The sequence below is a fragment of the Triturus cristatus genome, chromosome 5_2 (genome assembly GCF_964204655.1).
Source record: "Triturus cristatus chromosome 5_2, aTriCri1.1, whole genome shotgun sequence".
NCBI classification, from domain to species: Eukaryota; Metazoa; Chordata; class Amphibia; order Caudata; family Salamandridae; genus Triturus; species Triturus cristatus.
This window is the reverse complement of record NC_140588.1, coordinates 1,036,042,958-1,036,063,914: the sequence shown is the minus strand read 5'-3', so window position 1 is coordinate 1,036,063,914 and position 20,957 is coordinate 1,036,042,958.

Below are 20,957 nucleotides of genomic sequence, written 5' to 3'. Positions count from 1 at the left end.
TAACAAATATTTTACTTGAGAGTGTTGCTTTGCTCGATAACAGTGCTGAACTCTTTCTGCTGATCGAGGTCCATCCAAAGTGATATTCCTTTTAATGTGGGTGGCTAACAACTCCGCTGCCAAACTATGGCATTAATAAAAGTCGGTTGCAGCTATTTGTATTACTGGGGTACAGGCCCACCATCTGCCAAATGTTTCAGACCTTGATATTGCTAGCTATTCAACTCAAGGTCTCATGAATTGCATTTAAAAAACAGGACTACAAGTCCCAAAATGCAAAGAAATAAACTGGACTGGAGTAGCCAGTCTCCCATAAAGCTGGTAAACTAAACAACTGTGCAGACACATTTTACCTGAATTGCTTGGGAGACTGCCTGGTTCTCCCTGGTCATCTTTCTAGTAAATCAAATCTTTGCTCTGTCATTCCCCGACTACATATGTAGCAAATATGAGGGTGCTCATTGAATATGTGCATTGGTTCTTATGAAACTATAGGGTTGTATGGTGCTTTATATGGTTAGGGATCGCGACAACCAAAGCACAAATAAAACAGGTCTCTTGAGTCCCATCCTGAACCTCATCATCTTGCTCAAAGAGATACAGCATATCAGCAAACCAGCCCAATCAAGGGCCACAACCTGGAACTTGGTCTTCTCAACCTCTTGTATGGTCCACTTCAAACCACCCATCCAGTTCCATTACCTTGCATCAAGTCCAAACAACACCCCAAGGCCATCGAAAGAGACCACATCAAACCTTCTGATGATTCTAGGACTTCTCCATTGACAACCTACAAGCATCTCATGCCCATCACCAGCAGCATCCGTCATCCATACCTTTCTTAGAAATCTCAACTCATTCCTTGTAATCCAGGTAAGCACTCTTGGCTCAGTGAAAAGCTAAAATTGCAAAATGAAACCATTAGCACCCTGGTTCTCCAAAGGGAGCAATTCCTCCTAGAGATGACATAGTTCCTATTTCTGCTTCTAGATCTGTGCCTGACACCGGACCTGGATATTCTGCTGGGATTGCCTCAGTTGCTGTCTTGCTGCCTGCAAGTGGGATAGACCCTCTGGTCCCCCCGTCTTTAATTACTCCATCATCAACACCTCTGTCTGAGGTATGCTGCCCTCTTCCGATTAATTGATTCCTCTGGGCTGCTAATTATGCCATTGCCTTGAATGTCTAGGTGGTGGTGGGATATACCTTTGCTGTGGAATGGGGAGTTATTCCAATGCTTAAGTTTACTGAACCAATCTTTGTGTGGAGGCCCCGCTATGCCATTAGGAACAACTCCTACATACTGTTGCTGTAAAAATCAGATGAACAACTAATCTTCCTTCTTGATAGATTTGCAGACAATTGCCTGTGGGTGTGGGGTAGCTTATCCTTGCTTGGTGTGCAGGACAGCTAGAGTGCACTAGTGTTGAAAATTATTCAGAAAAGTTCAGGAAGCCTTAGGACCAACTATCAATGAAAAATAGGAGGCAGTAAAGCAAAGGTTCATCCGAAATTGTCATTTCAAGTAACCAGGGAGCTCACGAGAAAAAGGTCAGTTGAAGCAAACAGCAAAAAAATACATACAATTGACCTAGTGTTATATATACAATTTTTCTCAATTCAGGGTAATGCGAAATCAATATCTGACAGAAACTTGTTATTCTCTGCGAAAACCTATTTAATGTACAGGGGTCCTGATCTTCCCCTCATGGAAGTACAGGATGGCTTTGAAGGGGAGATATCATTCACTTACACAATACCAACTCAATTATTGTCACAAAATCCTGCTTCCCTTGAAAAGGTTTAAAAATGAGGTTATGGTACTGGAAAATTGACAATGTGCAACATGGAACATTATGTCTTCCCAGGCTTTGTAAGGCCATGAAAAGTTTGCAATTAATACAATGCCATGGGAAGCTTCAGGCAAATAGATGACACTATTCATATCTGATTAATAGTGAAGACATTTGTGATTACATATTAGCTGTCAGAATTTCTCTTTACATATAGATATGAACATAATACAAACAGATTCTAAGTATGTTTTAAAATCTAAAATATCCATCACTTCTTATAATGGCTTTAAAAAGTTTAAAAATCCTTTGGGCCTGAGTAGGCCAAACGTGACTTATCTTGTGATTACTGAAACATGATTTATCTATGAGCACCATAAAGGGAATGCCTTGAGTATTTTTATTGGAAAGAATGAATGTGACGTTGTAGAGAAAATTATTTTCAAATCGCCCTTTTGTGAATCCCGTCTTTCCACTCAACTGTTCTTTCATAGCGTCATCAGCGAAGGGGCTATGCATATTTCATTTCCAGATCCCGAGCCGATCCATGGCTGCTCCTGGACTAGACCGGGACATCCTGTTCTGGATGTGTTGTACCTGCAATGAGACACTTTGATGACCAACCTTTACCGTGAGTGCAGGGTAGGCAAGCTACTACAACTACAACTAGATTCTTCTCTGCCTTAATCCCAATTTATGACATAACTGTTGCTTTAGAAAAAAGCAAGATGAAGTATAGACTCTCACCGCTATGACTCAACCACCCTCAACCACCCTCAACGCACTCAATCCCGGAAGACACGCCGACTGCTCAAGATCCTCGCCGAACAAAAGCCACGGGCAGTTGTCGTGCAGACCCTGCCACAAATCCTTCACCATCGACAGAGCCCCCGCGACCGCCGAAGGAACGCCCGATGCACACACCACCGAAACCCTGACTTACATCCTGCTCAACGTGCGCTCCCTGCACCAACACACCATTGAGATCTACGACCTGCTCAACACCCTCTCGCCCGACATCGCCTTCTTCACAGAAACCTGGACCAACGCCACCTCTGGTCCCGACCTCGCCATCAACATCCCTGATGGCTACAAGATCCAGAGAAAGGACCGTTCACACCGCCCAGGAGCAGGACTCGCCATCGCACACAAACCCCCCTCCGCCTCTCCACATCCAACACAAGTGACCCCCACTCCAATACAGAACACCTCCACTTCCAGATCCAGACAAGCCCAAGGACACGCTACGCAACACCCTCATCTACAGACCACCAGGACCTCGCACCCACCACGCAACTACCATCGCCGAGCTCACTGCACCCCACGCCATCTCCTCCACGGACTACATTCTATTCGGTGACCAACTTCCACCTCAACAAAGGCAACAACCCAACTCCACTGCTCTCCTCGACAACCTTGCCAACCTAGGGTTGAAGCAGCTCCTCAACACGCCCACCCACAGAGCGGGTCACACCCTTGACCTCATCTTCGCGGGAGAAAGAAACATCCGCTTCTGCCACACCACCCAGCCCCATTGGACTGACCACCACTGCGTTCACTTCACCTTCAACACCACCACTGCATCCAAACCCACCCTACGCCCGCCACCAAGGAACTAGAACAAGGTCACAGAGAAGCACCTCAACACCACCCTCCGTCAATACCCCCCCATCGCTTCGACCAACACCAACGCCGCAGGCTAGGGAATTTCACCACTGGGTCTCCCGCTGCACCGAGAAGCTCGCACCCCTCTGCCCCTGACAAACAACGCCTGCTGAAAGCCACCTGGTTCACCACAGAACTTCAAGAAGCCAGACGCTACTGCAGACGCCTAGAGAAAACCTGGTGAAACCTGAAAACTACGGAAGCACGGAATGACCACAAGAGCGCCCTGAAGGAATACCACCAGCACATAAGAGACACCAAACGGACCATCTGAAGATCAAGGCCCTCTACGACAACTTCAGCGAACCAACGACTAGCACCACACCCCTACCTACCGCCACCGATAAGTCGACCATCACGTCCTGGGATCCCGCTATCGTCAAACTCATCACAGCGACCATGAAGAAAACCCACTCAGGAGCCCTAACGGACCCTTGCCCATCGCACATCTTCCACAGTGCTGCCACCGTCATCGCACCAGAACTAGGCCGCACCATCAGTTCCTCCCTCAGATCAGGCAGCTGCCTAGACGATTGGAAATTCGCAGAGGTAAAACCCCTCCTCAAGAAACCATCGGCCGACCCAACTGACCTGAAAAACTACCGGCCCATCTCTCTCCTCCCCTTTGCAGCCAAAGTCACAGAGAGACTCGTAAACGCCCAACTGACCACCTTCATAGAAGAGAACTCCATCCTGGACGCCTCCCAGTCTGGATTCCACAGCAACCACAGCACCGAGACCACCCTCCTCGCCACCACTGACGACATCCGCATGCTACTCGACCAGGGACACACCGTGGCCCTCATCCTTCTAGACCTCTCCACAGCCTTCAACACCGTTTCACATCACACTCTCGCAGCCAGACAGCACTACGCGGGAATTCAAGGAACCGCCCTCGACTGGATCCAATCTTTCCTCTCCGGCAGAACCCAGGGATCCGACTCCCTCGCTTCCTCACCAAACCCATGGATATCAACTCCGGAGTACCCCAGGGATCATCACTCCACCCCACGCTTTTCAACATCTACATGGCTCCCCTCCCCGCCATCATCAGATAGCATGGGCTCAGCATCGTATCCTATGCAGACAACACCCAGCTCATCCTCTCGCTCACGAAGAATCCCGAAGACACCAGACTCTGTTTCCAGGAAGGCATGAAAAACATGGTAGCCTGGATGAAGGACAGCTGCCTGAAGCTAATCTCAGAGAAGGCCGAGGTACTCATCCTGGGTCGTTTCACCTCCGCCTGGGACAACACCTGGTGGCCCGCCACCCTCAGGAGCCCACCCACCCCTACAGACCACGCTCGGAACCTCCGCATCATCCTTGACTCCTCCCTCTCCATGAACCACCAGATCAACACCTTCGCCTTCACTAGTTTCAACTGCCTTCGCATCCTCCGTAAGACCTTCAAGTGGAAGGACCGTCACCCACGCACTCATTACCAGCAGACTGGACTACGGCAACGCCCTCTATGCCGGAATCAACAAAACTCTTTTGCACAGACTCCAGACCATTCAGAACACCGCAGCCAGACTCGTCCTCAGGACACCGTGCCATGAGCACCTGACCCAACATCTACGAGGCCTCCACTCGCTCCCCGTCACGAAGAGGGTCAGCTTCAAACTCCTCACCCACGCCTACAAATCCCTCCACAACATCGGACCCAAACACCTTAACGAGAGAGTATCCTTCCACGTACCCAAGATGAACCATTGCTCCACCGACCTCGCCTTGGCAGAGGTCCCCCGCATCTGCAGAAACAGAACCGGTGGGAGAGCCTTCTCCTACATCGCAGCCAAAACCTGGACCGAGCTCCCTGTGAACATCAGATGCTCCCCAACCCTGCACACGTTCAGGAAGGACCTCAAGACCTGGCTCTTCGACTGATCCGGAGCCGCATACCCCCCAGCGCCATGAGACCCTCACTGGTGAGTGGCGTGCTATATAAACCCCTGATTGATTGATTGAAGAGAGATGGTGCTAACTCCAGTGCATTCGCTTTAGGTTTATTGGTAGAGCAGTTAGATACACCCGCTAAAATGCTGATTCAGAATAGAATGGCATTAGATTACATTTTGGCAGCATGTGTGGAGTGGTGTCAAAGGGGCACACAGGGTTCACTGGGTGCAACCATGGAGGTTTAGGCCTTTTGCTCCTTATGCCCCTATGCCCGACCTACTACAGCTCCTAGGCAACTGGGTCAAGAACCTCTTCTGCACTTCACTCTCAGTGGTAGACATGAATGAGCAGTCTCAGTCTCCCTCAGGATGAATGTGAGGATACCGAACATGGCTCAATATCCAGCAAAATACTTCCATTTATAACCAGAGGAGAGGACTTGGCCTAACGGCTAGGGCGAGTCTTGGCAAGGACGCACAAGATCCTGTGATTCTGGGCAAATCACTTAATCTTCCCATGCCTAACAAAAATAAATGTGTCCTCATATAATGCACCTGGTGCTCGTGTGAAGCGCTCTGATACCCGATACCTTCAGGTCAAGTTTGCGCTATATAAAACTCTGTAAAAAAAGAAGCATTTTGTTTCTAACTCTTCTCATTGAATGAAGGTTACAGTATTCACAGGCAACAAAACATTTTCCCCTTTGAGGTCGGGGTTCTAGTGTTTCATTGGCAAGGTCCTGTTCTGCCCCGTCCTCTCAATGTGATCGGGTTTTTTCCTCTTCACCGGTAGCCACATCCAGAGAATGATCACTGGCAGGCTGTCAAGGGTACACTCTGACTCTTCAAATACAGTCAAGAGTGTGCAGCGTCACAGCGCATTCAGCAAGGAGTCCCCCAGAGCCCAGTAGACCCGTAACAAGTCTTACCCGCACCAGCAGTGAGGAAACATGCAGAGTCTTGGAGGAGGACCTGTCCATGGACACTTCCAACTGCTCTGGTCCTGCTCAGGTGAGTCCACTGCACAAGGAGTTAGATTTGGTACTCGGCAAGCTTAGGCTATTATTATTATTATTATTAATAATTGAATTTATAAGACACAACAGCTACCCAAAAAGGGTTTCCCGGCGTCAACCAGACCAAGGAACAGATACCAGCTTAACGATTAATGGTTGAAAAGCCAAGTTTTTAAGGATCTGCGGAATTGGACATACACCGTTTCATTCCAAATTGATGTAGGGGGAGTTCCAAAGGGAGGGACCAAGATATGCGAACCGGGATGGTCTGACTCTAGGCCCAGAAAATTTCCGCCGGGTGGATGAGCGAAGACAACGAGAAGGCACATAGGGATAAACCAAGGACTGCAGATACTGGGGGGCCACACCTATTTTGATTTTGAACATAGAGCTCAGGGCTTTGAACTTAATTCGGTTCTCTACCCTGAGCCGGTGAAGGTCCCGCAGGTGACCGGAAACAGAGATCGCTCTAGGAATCTGGCAAAGCAATCTTGCAGCAGAGTTCTGAACCATCTGCAGCCTACAAGTCACCTCCTTATTGGTCCCCAGATAAAGAATGTTACTGTAGTCCAGTCTAGAGGTGACAAGCGCCTGGACTAATGTTCTCTGGGTATGCTCCGGCAGCATCTAAATAATCTTTTTTAGCCATTTCAAGATGGTAAAACATGTGGTAGCTACCTTAACAGCTTGATGTTGCATAGTTAGTGAATCATCGATGATGACACCCAAGTTACGAACTTGGAGGTAGGGCTGAGGAAGAGCACCCATCTCACTAGGCCAGAGATGGGGGCCCCAGAGATCCTTGTTCTTCCCCAAACCAAGACCTCGGTCTTCTCTCCGTTGAGCTTGAGGTAATTAGCCTGCATCCACGAGGCAATTTTTCCCAAACCCAACTGGAGGAGGGAAGACTGAGCCGCCCTCTCCATTGAAAGAGAGAAGATAATCTGGGTGTCATCCACATAAGAGAAGAAGGACAGCCCAGCTTCTTCAGCAACATCAGCCAAAGGCCTCACATACAGATTGTATAATAGAGGGCTGAGAATGGAGCCCTGAGGTACCCCGTAGGGTGAAGAATGGGTATCAGAACTGGCTGTTGGAGAAAAGACTTGGGAAGTCTGATTGGCAAGAAATGAAATAAGCCAATTGAGAACTAAACCACAAATGCCCAATGATCTTAAGGTTTTTACTAACACGGTGTGAGACAACGCGTCGAATGCTGCGCTTAAATCAAGCAATATAAGAGCCATCATATCTCCAGAATCCTGGTGGCGAGGCAGTCTTTCGGTAACCCCAAGGAGAGTTGTTTCAGTTGAAAAACCGGCTCTAAAGCCTGATTGGGATGGATGAAGACATTTTTGTGACTCTACAAAATTAGACAGCTGTGAGTAAATGTGCTTCTCTAAAATCTTTATAAAAGCCGGTAACAGAGAAATAGGCGGGTAATTAGAGGGCGAATCAGGGTCCGCGTTAGCCTTCTTCAGGAGGGGAGCACCATAGCATGCTTCCACTCTGGTGGAACTACTGCTTCCTGTAAGGAGGCATTCAGGAGGTCCATAATTACCAGCAATGATGGCGGCTCAAGCTGCTTGAGCACAGAAATAGGGAGAGGGTCCCTGGGAGAACCTGATTTAACAACATCTAAAAGACATTTAAAAGAGTCCATGTCTAATAGAGGCCATGCACTTAGTTTGTTTGTGGGTACAGAAGGCACCCTATCTTGATCAAGGTAGGCATTGTCAATTAAAAACAGTGTGGATGCTGGTTGGCGGTAACGAGCAATTTGCAATGGACAGGGCCTATTAAGCTGCAATCTTTCTATTTCAGAGTATATTTTCTCTACTTTCTGGAGGAAGAAATTAGTCTACGCAGTCGTGCTCCAGCAGCGATCAGAGGTGTTTCTGCACTCCTCCGGTGGGGTAGCACATGCATGATCCATGTTTACCTGTTACAATGAAAATCAACATTAGGGTGCCAGACAACAGTACAGTTGGGCAATCAGGGCAGAGGTACATTTCTATTGCCACGCAGATGACTTTTCCCTCCCAACAAGGTGTTTGTTCCATTCTAGGTTCTGCATGTTGGACTTTCCTCCCAACACCACCCTCAGCATACATGAGCAAATAGACCACATTAGGAATAGCACTCAGAAACTACACAAGCTTCAGAATGTAATAGATGTCTATCTTAGTGGCACCTGGAGTGGGCAGAGCAGAAATTTTGAGCACTGGGGAATGAAAATATTTGAAACAATAATTACTATAGGGGAGAGAATGTGGTGCAGCAGCCAGAGATGCCAACTCGGGAGCTGGGGATCTGGGTTTGGGTCTCCTGTGATTCTGGGCAAATCACATAATCTCACCCATGCCTATGAAAAGCGCCTGCACACCCTCACAGGTGATAAGCCGCGCTATATAAATCCACAAACTTACTATTGTTCAAGTTGTGTTTTTTTGTATGTGCTAATAAAATTAGTAATGGGCACCATTCTATGCACTTGTGCAAATAAAGGCAATGCCAATACTTTTCTGTTTTAAGGATGGTGAAGACAGTGATAGTGAAGATGTAAAGGCAGAAGCCTGGAGCCTATTCCAACAGAGTTTTGCATCCCGGAAAAAAAGGTGTCTGAAAAAACATAACTGTGTATATCTGTTGATTTAAATATTAATGTTTCCTTAACATGTGCATCACAACTAGGGGTGAGCTTAACTCACGTAATTTTGAGTATTGTAAATCCACAAAGTTACAGTGAAAATACATGTCATTTTTCAAAATGCATCTCACACTCAAAAAATGACCCTAACTGATTTGATTGATTTGATTTGATTTGTATATTTGTAAAGCGCGCGATTGCCCATGGGCGTCTTGGCGCTAGGAGGATGCAGAGATACCTGAGATCTGCCAATTCTATGTTTCTAACCTGCGTTGAATAGCCAAGTTTATATCTCTTTCCTGAATGAAAGCAAAGATGGGCTATTTTTGATAGTAATTGGAAGCAGATTCCACGCCTTAGCTGCGTGCAACAGAAAGCTTCTTCCCCCCCACCGGGCCTGTTTGTATTTTGGCACCTGGATAAGTTTTGATTGGCTGGATCTCAAGGTTCTGGATGGCTCATACAATTTTAGGCGGGTTTTCAAAAACTACGAACCCGACCCATGTAGGGCTTTGTAGGCCAGACTCTCCATTCTTGGTAAAATTACAACTCGAAAATGTAATTATTTTGTTGACATCCAGTTGCTTAAGTTCAGGTTCAAAATACTGCCGCACAAATTTGGATTTGGAGTTTTGCATTCATGGTCTGCTTGGGTGAAAAAAAATCTGACATGCCACTCATGTTTAAAAATTACCTGAACAGTACATCTCGCATTAAAATTTCTCTCCGAAATAACGCAATGTGGCGAAATGACATAATCTCTGTAAATTGCCTAAATTGTCAGCATTTTGCCCAGGCCTAATCACAATGTGCACTCATATATTACACAATGAAATTTGAATATTGTTTTTTTAAACTTGAAGTGTTTACCAGCCTTAACAAACATGCTAAGCTTTATGATTTCCGTTGCCCTCGAAGACATTACATTTGAGGTAGTACATCAGCACATCTCCTGTATCTCGTGGTAAAGAGTAGAATCACTTTCAACAATGGCAAACAGAAGTGTGATTTTAGAAAAATGAATAATTCAGTGGTATGTCTAAGTATATGTATCTTCAATCCATATACTTCTCATATTTTCTCTGTGAGATCTTTTTTTGGAAGTAACATTTCTACCACATATTTATGCTCCATAGATTTGTATTGAGTGAAAAAGCGTAAAAGAACCATTCAAAATTGCATACAGCGAGAGCTCTGGTCAGTTGAAAGACCAACTGTTGCCTTAGTATGTGCTGTGTATTTTGCTATTTGTTTAATTAACCCCGACATCTTTTGTTTATTTTAAAACCCTTTCAGGTAATGATCTTTCTACGGTTCTGAAGAGTGGTACATATCTCCTGGGCATCTTCTGTCATTTTATGCAGGAAGGTTTTCACAAAGAGTCATTATGCAAAGAAAGGAAATGCCTGGGCCCTTCTTCTGTGCAATGCACCTAACAAGGTAGCAGGATATTTGACTAAAAGCTCTCCAACTTAACTGTAAACTATTCATTAAAGCCGCATGAGATCCTTGGAGGAATAATGTTTCGTTACTTAATGGCAATCTTCATTACCCCGATTAAGGTTCTCCTCGTCCTAGCCCTTACACAAGTGAGGCAATCCTGCCTCCCAACAGGCTAGTCTCAAACTCTAGAATTTATTTTATTTTTATTACATAAACCCCTCCCTCCCATCGCCATGCCTGTTATCAACAAGACCAGACACAACCACAGCGGGAGGGAGGGAACAGGATGAGGATGAGGAGGACCTTCATTGGGTTAATGAAGATTACCGATGAGTATCGAAATATTACCCCCTCATATGTCCTTCTCGTCCCAGTCCTTACACAAGGAGGACCTCACAAACAAAAAAACACCAAGAAAAATGCATGACACCAGGGATTCATGCAAAAATACAAAGTTTTAATCAGATACATGATTAAGACACAGCAGCATTCATAACGCCAACAGCAAAATTGTCCACAGAGGCACGCAAGACATCGGACAATGCCTGACAAAAGTAGGATGGGACTGCCAGGTAGCCACCGTACAAATCTCCTGGATAGATACACCAGCCACCTCAGCCCAGACTCAGCCCAGGAAGCGGACACTGACTGCATTGAACACCACTAAATCTGAGCCAGAGTAGGCAAACCCAAAGACTTATAGGACTGACAAACCGCCAAACACACCCACCGACTGATGGTGGAAGTAGACGTCTTCTTCCCCTTATCCACATCACCACAGGAGACAAACAGGGCAAGAGAAAGACGAAAACCCTGGGTATGCTTGAGGTAAACCTGAAGGGCTCTGAGAACATCGAAAGTAGAAGGAACAAGAGCATCCCCATCCCCAGGAAATTCTGGAAAAACCACCTTCTGCTGCAAATGGAACTTGGAGGAAACTTTAGGGAGAAAAACAGGGTCAATCCGCAACACCATCCTGTCCTGCAAGAACTGCAAATAAGAAAAGGAAGCAAGCAAGGTACCCAACTCACCCACCAGCTGAGCAGAGGTGATGGCCAACAGGAAGGCCAATTTAGCAGATAAACACAGCAAATCCACCTCCAACAAAGGCTGACAAGGGGACAACTGGAGACCCCTAAGAACAGTTGGCAAATCCCAAGAGGGCATAATCACAGGAGCGACTGGACGATGAAGCTGAAAACTCTGCAGGAGCCGACCCACCAAAGGAGCAATAACCTCCAAGGAGGCCCCGAACCCTCACACACCCAAACAGTAGCCCACTGAGGAGACAAAGTAGAAGGGGACAGATCTTTCAAAAAACCATTCCTGAAAAACTCAAGAATAGAAGTCGGATCACCAACCACAGGATCCACGCCATGAGAGGTACACCAAATGACAAAAGAACCCCAATGTTTACTGTTACGATTAAGGGTTTAAGGCCTATGGGAATGCTGGATATCACAGGCCATCACGGAAGAACAACCCAAAGACTCCAACATCAAACCTTCAAGGGCCAGGCCGTCAGTTTTAAACTGACAGAGATGAGGCAAGGTCAGAAGTGGGAACTGAAGTGGAGACAGGATCACAGGAAGCCAGACAAACCCGCACCCAAACAGCTGCATCAACAGTGGGAACCAAAGGTGGCGAGGCCAAAAATGAGCAATCAAAAGAGCAGACACCTTCTCGACCCGAATCTTCTGCATCACCTTCAGGAGGAGGGGAATCGGGGGGAAGGCATAGAGAAGGCCTGGGGGCCAAAGAATTGAGAGGGCATCCACTGCCCACGCCTGAGGACAAACCAGCTTGGAACAGAACAGAGGGAGGAGGGAGTTGTGCAGAGAGGCAAAAAGGTCAATCCAAGGCATCCCAACCTGAAGACAAAGGTCCCAGAATAGGGGAACAGACAAATGGCATAGAATCGAGGATGGAAGGTTGCGGCTCAAGCTGAACGCATGAAATTTCAGGTGACCCTGAATGTAAACAGCCCTCAAGGCCGACAGATGAGACTCTGCCCAAGCACAAATCATGGAAGACAGCAGATTCAGAGACGCTCACCGGGTCCACCCTTGGTAGTTCAATTAACAGCGAGACACCTGATTGTCGGTATGAACCAACAGATTCACCCTCTGTAGCGGATCCTGAAAGAACAGTATTGCCTGCCAAACAGCCACCAACTAAGGAACGGGGGCTGTCTGCCTGAGACCACTGTCCCTTGGCCTCCAAATACCCCAACGTGGCCCCCATCCCTAAAGACTGGTGTCAGTCGTCAAGAACAGGGGAGAAGGAAGCTGAAAATCAACCCCCTTTTCCAGATTGGAGTGCAAAGCTGCCAGCCCAAGTCCTGTAACCAGAACAGGGGGAGAGAGGAACCAGAGAGTAGTAACCTGTACGGGAAGAGTCCCACCGAGCCAACAGATGAGTCACCAAAGGCTTGAGGTGCAGGCGAACCCAGGAAACCACCGCCATATTAGCAGCCATCAACCCCTGGAAACGCAACCAAGCACAAGCCGGAGCAGATGGGTGACTCAGCAAGTCCCGCAGAAGAAGCTGTAGGGAAGAGATGCAAGCAGGAAGGAGAAACATCGCCCCAACAAGGTGTAGAAAAGTCCCCTGATAAACTGAACAGGGACCAGATGAGACTTTGCCAGATTCAGCTTCAACCCCAGACCCTGGAACATGGCCACGGTCATCTCCACTGCGAGAAGAGCCTTAGGAAGGGATGAAGCAGAGATCAAACAATCATCAATATAGGGAGACACAGAGTAGCCCTTAAGCTGTAAAACCCCAACAGCAGGAACAAATACCTTGGTAAAAGTCTTGGGAGCAGTAGAGAGGGCCAAAATCAAAACCTGAAACTGGTAATGGACCCCATTCACTACAAACCTCAGGAACTTCTGGTTTCCAGGATGGACAGGGATGTGAAAATAGGTGTCTTCTAAGTCCAGAGAAGCCAGAAAATTGCCCTCTTGGCTGTGGGGAATGATGGACTGCAAGGCTGTCATCCGAAAGTGATCCAGCCGCACAGACTTGTTCAGAGCCTTAAGATTCAGAATTGGGCTGTACGAACCATTGGATTTTGGGACCAAGAATATTGTGGAATAAAAACCCAGGCCCCCTTCCACCTCTGGAACCCAGAGAAAGTGACCTTCGCCAGCAACATGTCCACTTCTGACAACATAGCAAACCTTTTCACAAGGTCTCTTGACAATGAGGTAACCAAGTAACAGGTCTGAAGGAGAGGCTCCCGGAATTGAATTTGGTACCCCTGACTGATGACTTTTTATTGAGTGAAATCTGACATTGTGAATGCACCTACTATAAAAACCTTTTATGTATGGTTATAAAAGTATCATCACAGTTGATGCGAGTTAGTATGGGCGTGGCGCTGTGCTCAGCCAAAGTATTAATGGCAAAGAAAAGACTGTAGCATTTGCATCTAGAGTGCTGGCAGAAACTGAATTTAAATATAGTACTATTGATCAGGAGGCACTAGACTGTTCTTGAGCTGCAGAGAAATTTAGTATGTACATATGGTGCATGCATTTTGATCTCTTTATGGACCATAAACAATTATTTACATGTTAAGTAATAGCTCGTCCAACAAAGCTTCATCCAGGTTGATAAGACTGCTATCACAAATTGCAAGGTTTCTATTTTGATGTTAACTCTTATCTGGAAGAAAGAACATGAGGGCCGACTTTCTTTCAAGGTTGTCTGTGGGAGATGTTCAGTAACAAATGTTGAATCATGAGGATAAAGATGATTGTGTAATGACTGTTGTGGATGTCAGAAATACATTTCATATTGATAAGAAAGAGTGGAATGAAAATTGTGAGAAAGATAAAACATTGTGCAGAGTTAAAGAGTTTAGTGGGAAAGGGTGGCCAAGAAACAAAATATTAACTTCAAAATTAAGAGTTTATCCACAATTTTCTTCTGAACTTTTCTTAGTGAATGACATTGTTTTAATACAAGATTGCTATGCTCCACCTTATGGTCTGTGCCATAAAATTATTGCAATTGCATACTATGGGCATTTAGGTATTTCAGTTACTGTTCGCAGGATAAAAGAGCACTACTGGTGGCCGGGAATTGAATCACAAGTTAGGATATTTGTGGGACAGTGCAAGGAGTGCTTATGTTTTGAAAAGAATTGGAATGTTAATGTCCCACCTCTTACTCCTATGCCTCTGCCTGAAGGTCCCTGGCTGTAAAGTAGTTTAGATTATGCTGGTCCATACAATTTATTGAAAACTAACTCAAAGTATTTGATTGTGGCTGTGATTTACTATTCAAATTGGACGTATTCTGAGCTTGTAAAGTCAGCTGATACACACAATGTGAAAATATTCTTGGAGAAAATAATGTGCATTGGAGGTGCACCTAAATCTATTGTTACTGATAATGGATCACATTTTATATCGAATAAAATGCTTGAGTTTTGCAATACATATGAAATACAACAAATCAAGGTTCCTTTATATAGTCTGGCTTCAAATGGTCTAGGGTCACTTTCTTACGAATGGCATACAGGCTGCAATTTTTAGCAACTTGAATGTAATGGAATATTTAAGTCAAAGTTTGGAGTTGGGGGGGCGCTAGAGAGCCCATCGCAAGATGGCCGCACATTAGTGCTGCTCTGCAGGTCTATCCGGCATAAATCCTGTTCTACTCTATATATACTCTATATCCAGCGGTGCACAGATAAGGAGATCCTTCCCCTGCATGTAGCGGCCTGAATCCTGTCAAGAGCGCTGCCATTATCGCGCTCCCTGCTCGGTGATTCCTGGATAACAGCGCAGGCCTAAGATGGCAGCTCCCATCCTTGAGGGACAATGACCGGTGAGCGCTTATAACTTACAGTGCAGAGCGCTCTGGCTGTGTGGATTGGCGGGTGCAGTCAATACAGCGGGTGTCACGGACCTGTGGCGGCGCCTCCAGCGACATCACACACCTGAATGAGGACCGACCGCAGCCTGAAGGAGCGGTGAGATTGGTAAAGTGCAGCGGGTGGCATCCATATTCTGCGGTGGGGTGGGGATTTCCTCCCTGCCTCTGCGATCTCTTGCCGGGGTCTCCAGCGCGTCGTTTACGGTGCGTGGCTGTGGGGATTAATAGGCCGCACTACCAGTGACTATACTGCCCGGCGCTGTTGGCTGAATTACGGCGACCGTGCGCTTTCTTCGCTCCTATACTGCCCAGAACTATATGCTCCAGCCCCTATTGTGTAGATGGCGGAGCATTGTGATGGCCACACGGTTGTGTCCGAGGACCAAGGACCACAGCTGCGTACGGCGCTCTCCCCGCGATGCTGCTGACAACCTGAGGTGCCCCTGCCACAATACACTTCGCTACGGCGTCGGATAAGCCTGGGATCTGTGCACGCGGCCGCCATTTTGGATTCCTGGAGGTGAATTGAATGCGCGGGGCGGTGTGCTGTTGCCTTAGGAGATTGCAACAACCAAGTGCGGTAAGTGTGGCGCTACAGTGCGGCGCACTTTGGCCTCTACTTGGGCATGACTGTGTCTTCACGCCACTGCTGAGCCTTCCTCCTTTGCGCCCCTGTACCATTGAAGCCAAGGCTGCTCGCCGATCTGGCGCTGGCGACCTGGTAGCTGTGGATGATGCTGCTGCACATTTGAAGGTGTATGTGGGGATTGCCTACTTAGCGCTGCTGTATTACCCCATGAACTTGGCTGCTGCACTCCTGGAACGGTACTGCACTATGTGCATGGTGGATACAACTGGCGACTGTCACCTCTGATCGATATTACAGCAGCTAGCTGGGGTGCTTGTGGTGAAGTGACCTAGTGTGGAGAGATACAGAGGCTGGCGCGTTCTTGCCTAGCTGTGCGCTACCTCCCTGACGGCACTGCGTGATCTATGGCGCTGCGCATGCCCTAAATGATACATCTCTCGCCATTGCATCCAGAATTGCCAGATCCGTATGATAATCCCAATTAGGATAAGCACCCAGATCCGGAGTAGCGGGAGAATTTAATTTTTGAGAAGTAGCCAATCCAAAACAGGTGGTCTGAAAAATTGGCGAATTCAAAAATAACATGTGGTTCGGGATGAGGCAGGCACGATGCAAAGCTTCTGTTCCCTGTACCTGCCACGGTTTAGAACCCCAAACCGATTTAAGATCAATAGTAGCTTTCCACAGATCGTAACCTCCGATTGCCAACTCATCCATAAAGGATTTGGAATATAACAATTTATTGTGTGTCAGCCTAACTTTCGAGGTAGACTCAGCCGCCACTTTAAAATAAAAGGAGGCAGGATTCGATACACTGAAATCAGAAAAATATGTGAATTTGTCCACTAACGTGGTGGAACTGCCCAGCCTAGGCGCTGGACAGTGTTCCCATTGCGTATAATTTACAAAATTTCTAAACGTATTAGCTTTGTGAAGGAAATGATTGCCATAATGTTGATAGCAAAACTGCTCATCATAATTGGCAGTATCTAAATACAAATCCTCAGCATCAAATGCAGCATAATATTTCAAATCAGAAAACAGTGCTTCTATGGCTTGAACATCCCAATCATCCGAGCGGATACTTTGCTTAACTACATCACCCATAGAAACACGAAATACATTTGGCACATTGATTACTTCAGTGGGACCATGAATTTGAAATTTAACAGCATCCCACGCAATCCCATCCAGTACAGGCCAGGCAGTAATGTTCAAAAAAGTCTGGTCCCTTTTCATGATATGGGATGAGGAGTGGGGGGCCAAGGTTCCATCAATTAGTCTCATTGTAGATCTTTCTTTCAGGTAGTGTCCATTTATAAGTCGAAAAAACAATACCACAAATCCAATGGACAGAAACAAAAAAATACATATGAGCACCAGCCAAATGTAAGTCCAAGGGGGAATTAAAAAATGTCTTTTAAACCAAACAGCAAAAATTGAAACTTTTGATGAGGCAATGGAAGTCATTGAATTAGTGTCAAAGGAGAAGCGCGACTGGTTAACTGTGGTGGATTGTAAAACAGGCAACGGGACATCCGCAGGATAAGCATACTCAGTATCTTCAGGTAGACCACCAACTTTCGGTGGCAACAAAGGACCAGTAACTGTATGCATCTCGACGGCAACATCAGGCAAGGTGGTAGAAGCTGGAGCCAAAACAGAATTTCTCAGCATCGCAGGGCAAGAAACCGCTGGAGTCATACTAAGAAGAATCGGCCACTTGCTGTAGCTTGACATTGTCAATAGAGATGTACCTGTTATCCTTGCGACCAGAAAGTGGAGGTAAAATGACTGTTCGTGTACCCTGCACGCCAAGCACCGGAACTGGTGCACGATAAGAGGGGCCGAACTCCTTCTTGTTCTCCACCTTCTCACGGACCAGATCACCAACTCGAGGTAGCCAGCCGACTACCGGAATCTGAAGCGCAGCATCAGATGTGGTGGGCACGTGTTCCTTCGCTAGACTGTCTCTGGCTTCTTGTAGATTCTGCAATACAGCACAGTGATCATCTACGTCAAAGGGTGCGGCTGACGCCGCCATGTCTAGACCATCAAGGTCCGGGACAAACATTTGTATGCCAAAGAGCATCATGTATGGGGTCTGCCCACCCAGAGACCTTCTAGGGAGATTATTAAGTGCACGTTGGACGTTATACAAATGGGCTGGCCAGTTCCGGTCAGTGCCTAAAACCCTAGCTGTCAAAGATTGCTTTAAGTCACGGTTCATTCGCTCCACCACACTATTACCCTCAGGTCGGTAGGGAGACGAAAATTTGACTTGGACCCCCAAATTTCTCATGGCTTCTTTGTACGCCTTAGAGGCGAACGCAGGGCCCTGATCAGAATGAAAGGTACCAAACGCAAAACTTCCAACAAAGACACGCAAATCCCTGATGACAGTACAAGCATCAGCACTCCTTTGTGGCCATACCCACAGAAAACGTGTGCGCGAATCCACTGCAACCAAGATGTACTTGTACGCAGTATCAGAGGCGAATGGACTGCAGTGATCTAAATAAACACACCCTAGTGGTTTATTAGATATGTACAACTGAGTTTGTGGTGGGCGCGCCGCAGTTGAAGGTTTAATCTGCTGGCAAATTTCACAGTTAAGAACATAAGCGCAAGCTTGTTTATATAAACCGCATCACCAGTAACGTTGTTGTAACAGAGATACAGTAGCTGCAACGCCGGCATGGGCAGACACCATGCCCTAGTGAGCCGCTCATATCAAAGATGGTCTGCAGTCCGCGTTGGGAATCAATCTGTCACCAACGTCGTTAATCCTCACTAACGGGACGTTATCAGGACTTAAGCGATAACGGTCCAAGGGCTAATCCAGTCTCGCCTTGACTCGAACAATGCCCTATACATGGGGGCACCTGAGTTTACACTTCGAAAACTGCAGGTTGTCCAGAACTGTGCAGCTCGTTCCTTGCTAGAAATCCCGCGCACTCAGTCTGCTAAACCTGCCCTAAAAATTCTCCACTGGCTGCCAGTGAGGCAGAGGATAGCCTTCAAAGCACTGTGCCTGGCGCACCGCACTTTCTGGAACACAAGCCCAGCGATCAACAGAAATCTTGTTAACCCCTACCATCCCAACCGGAACCTACGATCAAAGGAGGCCTTCCTTGCCGTCATTCCCAGAGTAAAGCGAGCCAGAGCAGGGGGAAGAATGTTCTCGCTGAATACCGCCAGGCTCTGGAACGACCTTCCCCTCCCACTCCGGTCCAACTCAAATCTTCTATCATTCCGCAAAAACTTAAAAACATGGCTGTTTGACAAACCCACTGTACCATAGCACCTCCTCCGTCACTTCTGGTCAGCTTAGCGCTTGGACGCCCATGGGCAGCAATCGCGCTCTACAAATACCATTACAATTACAATTACAATGGTAACGAGAAGGGAAACCTTTCGGGTAATTTGTTCCCTTCTCTGTAGCAGTAATAGCTGCCAAGATGTCGTCATCGATCTTACTTTTTGATCTTGTAACTGCTGCTACTAAGTATGTCACCACTGCTTTTTTTGCTGCCTTGTCAGCTAGGCTGTTGCCGACAGCATGGACACCAACTCGTTGGTGACCAAGAGTGTGAATAACATTCACGAGAGGCAGATGTTCTTTAAGTTCTGCCACTGGAACTATAAGCATTTTATGCTTAATTGTGCTACCTTTGGAATCACGGTATTCATTTTGAGACCAAGAATGTAGATTGTCGTTGTAAGATTGAACACAATAAAATGAGTCACTCACTATAAGAGTGGTGACCCGAGTATCAGCAAACTCCAGTGCGAGAACCAGAGCACGGAGCTCTGCCAACTGTGCGGTACAATCACCCAATGACTGCTTATGCACGACATCAGATTGGAATTCACCATTCACGAAAGTACCCACCACAATTGCGCAGGCCGCTGAATAGGCATGCTTTGATCCAGTCGCCGGTTGCGCAGAACCGTCAGTGTAAATGACACAATGGTAATCATCGAGCGGGCGCAAGGACAGAGGAGCTGGATGAACAAATTCATACTGTAAGAACTCCTGAGTCTGTAGTGCTGCGTCAAAGATATAGGTGACGTCGGACGATGTCAAGGAAGTGGCCCATTGTATCCACCGGGGATGCAAAGCTTTAGAATTTGGTACACTTGCTTTGGTCACTGCCTCAAGGGCAGGATATGGTGTGACCACCAACATGCGTTTCCCTTGCGATAGCGCTCGTTCTTTAAGAATCGCCATCTGCACTGCCGTCAAAACTTTCTCGACAGAGGAAAATCGCAGTTCAGCCGAAGTGTACAGGTGTGATTTGTAGGCAATTGGGACGGTGTCGCCCTCATTGAACGTTATGTATGTGAAACCCACTGCGCCTGGCACAATTCTTATTACCAGGTTAGTGTGGTTATCACGCGTCAGTAAGTATTTTGAAGCAAGAAGATCAGCTTGCAAAGATTGCAATATAGCTGAATGCTCCAGCAGCCAGCATGATTTGGAAAAAGTAGGTTGTACCAAGCCATAAAGCGGCTTGATACGCTGGGCGTAATCAGGAATGTACATGCGACAGAAATTCAGAAAGCCCAGCAAAGATTGTAATTTTTTCAGTGTTGTAGGAGCACGCAGGCATGCGCACTTCTCTAGGAAGTGCGGAGCCAATCCTCGACCTTCATTGTTGAGTTCGTATCCCAAAAACAACACTGTATACTCTGCAATGTGAGACTTCGCAAAGTTGAATTTGTAACCGAAGTCTGCAAACATAACAATAATGCGATCAACGCGACACAGATGCGGCCACAACTCGTCATCTGTGAGATAAATATCATCCACATACGAGTATGCATCAGGGTCAATGCTCTCTAACAGAGAGACTACACGAGCGGCAAAGACTCCAGGGCTGTTTTTATAGCCCACAGGTAATCTTTTAAAATGTTTTTGTTTGCCGCCCGATGTAAACGCCGTCCATTGACTACTAAGAGAGGACAGGTTATGGCTGTAAAAGCCATTGGAAATGTCAAGTGTGG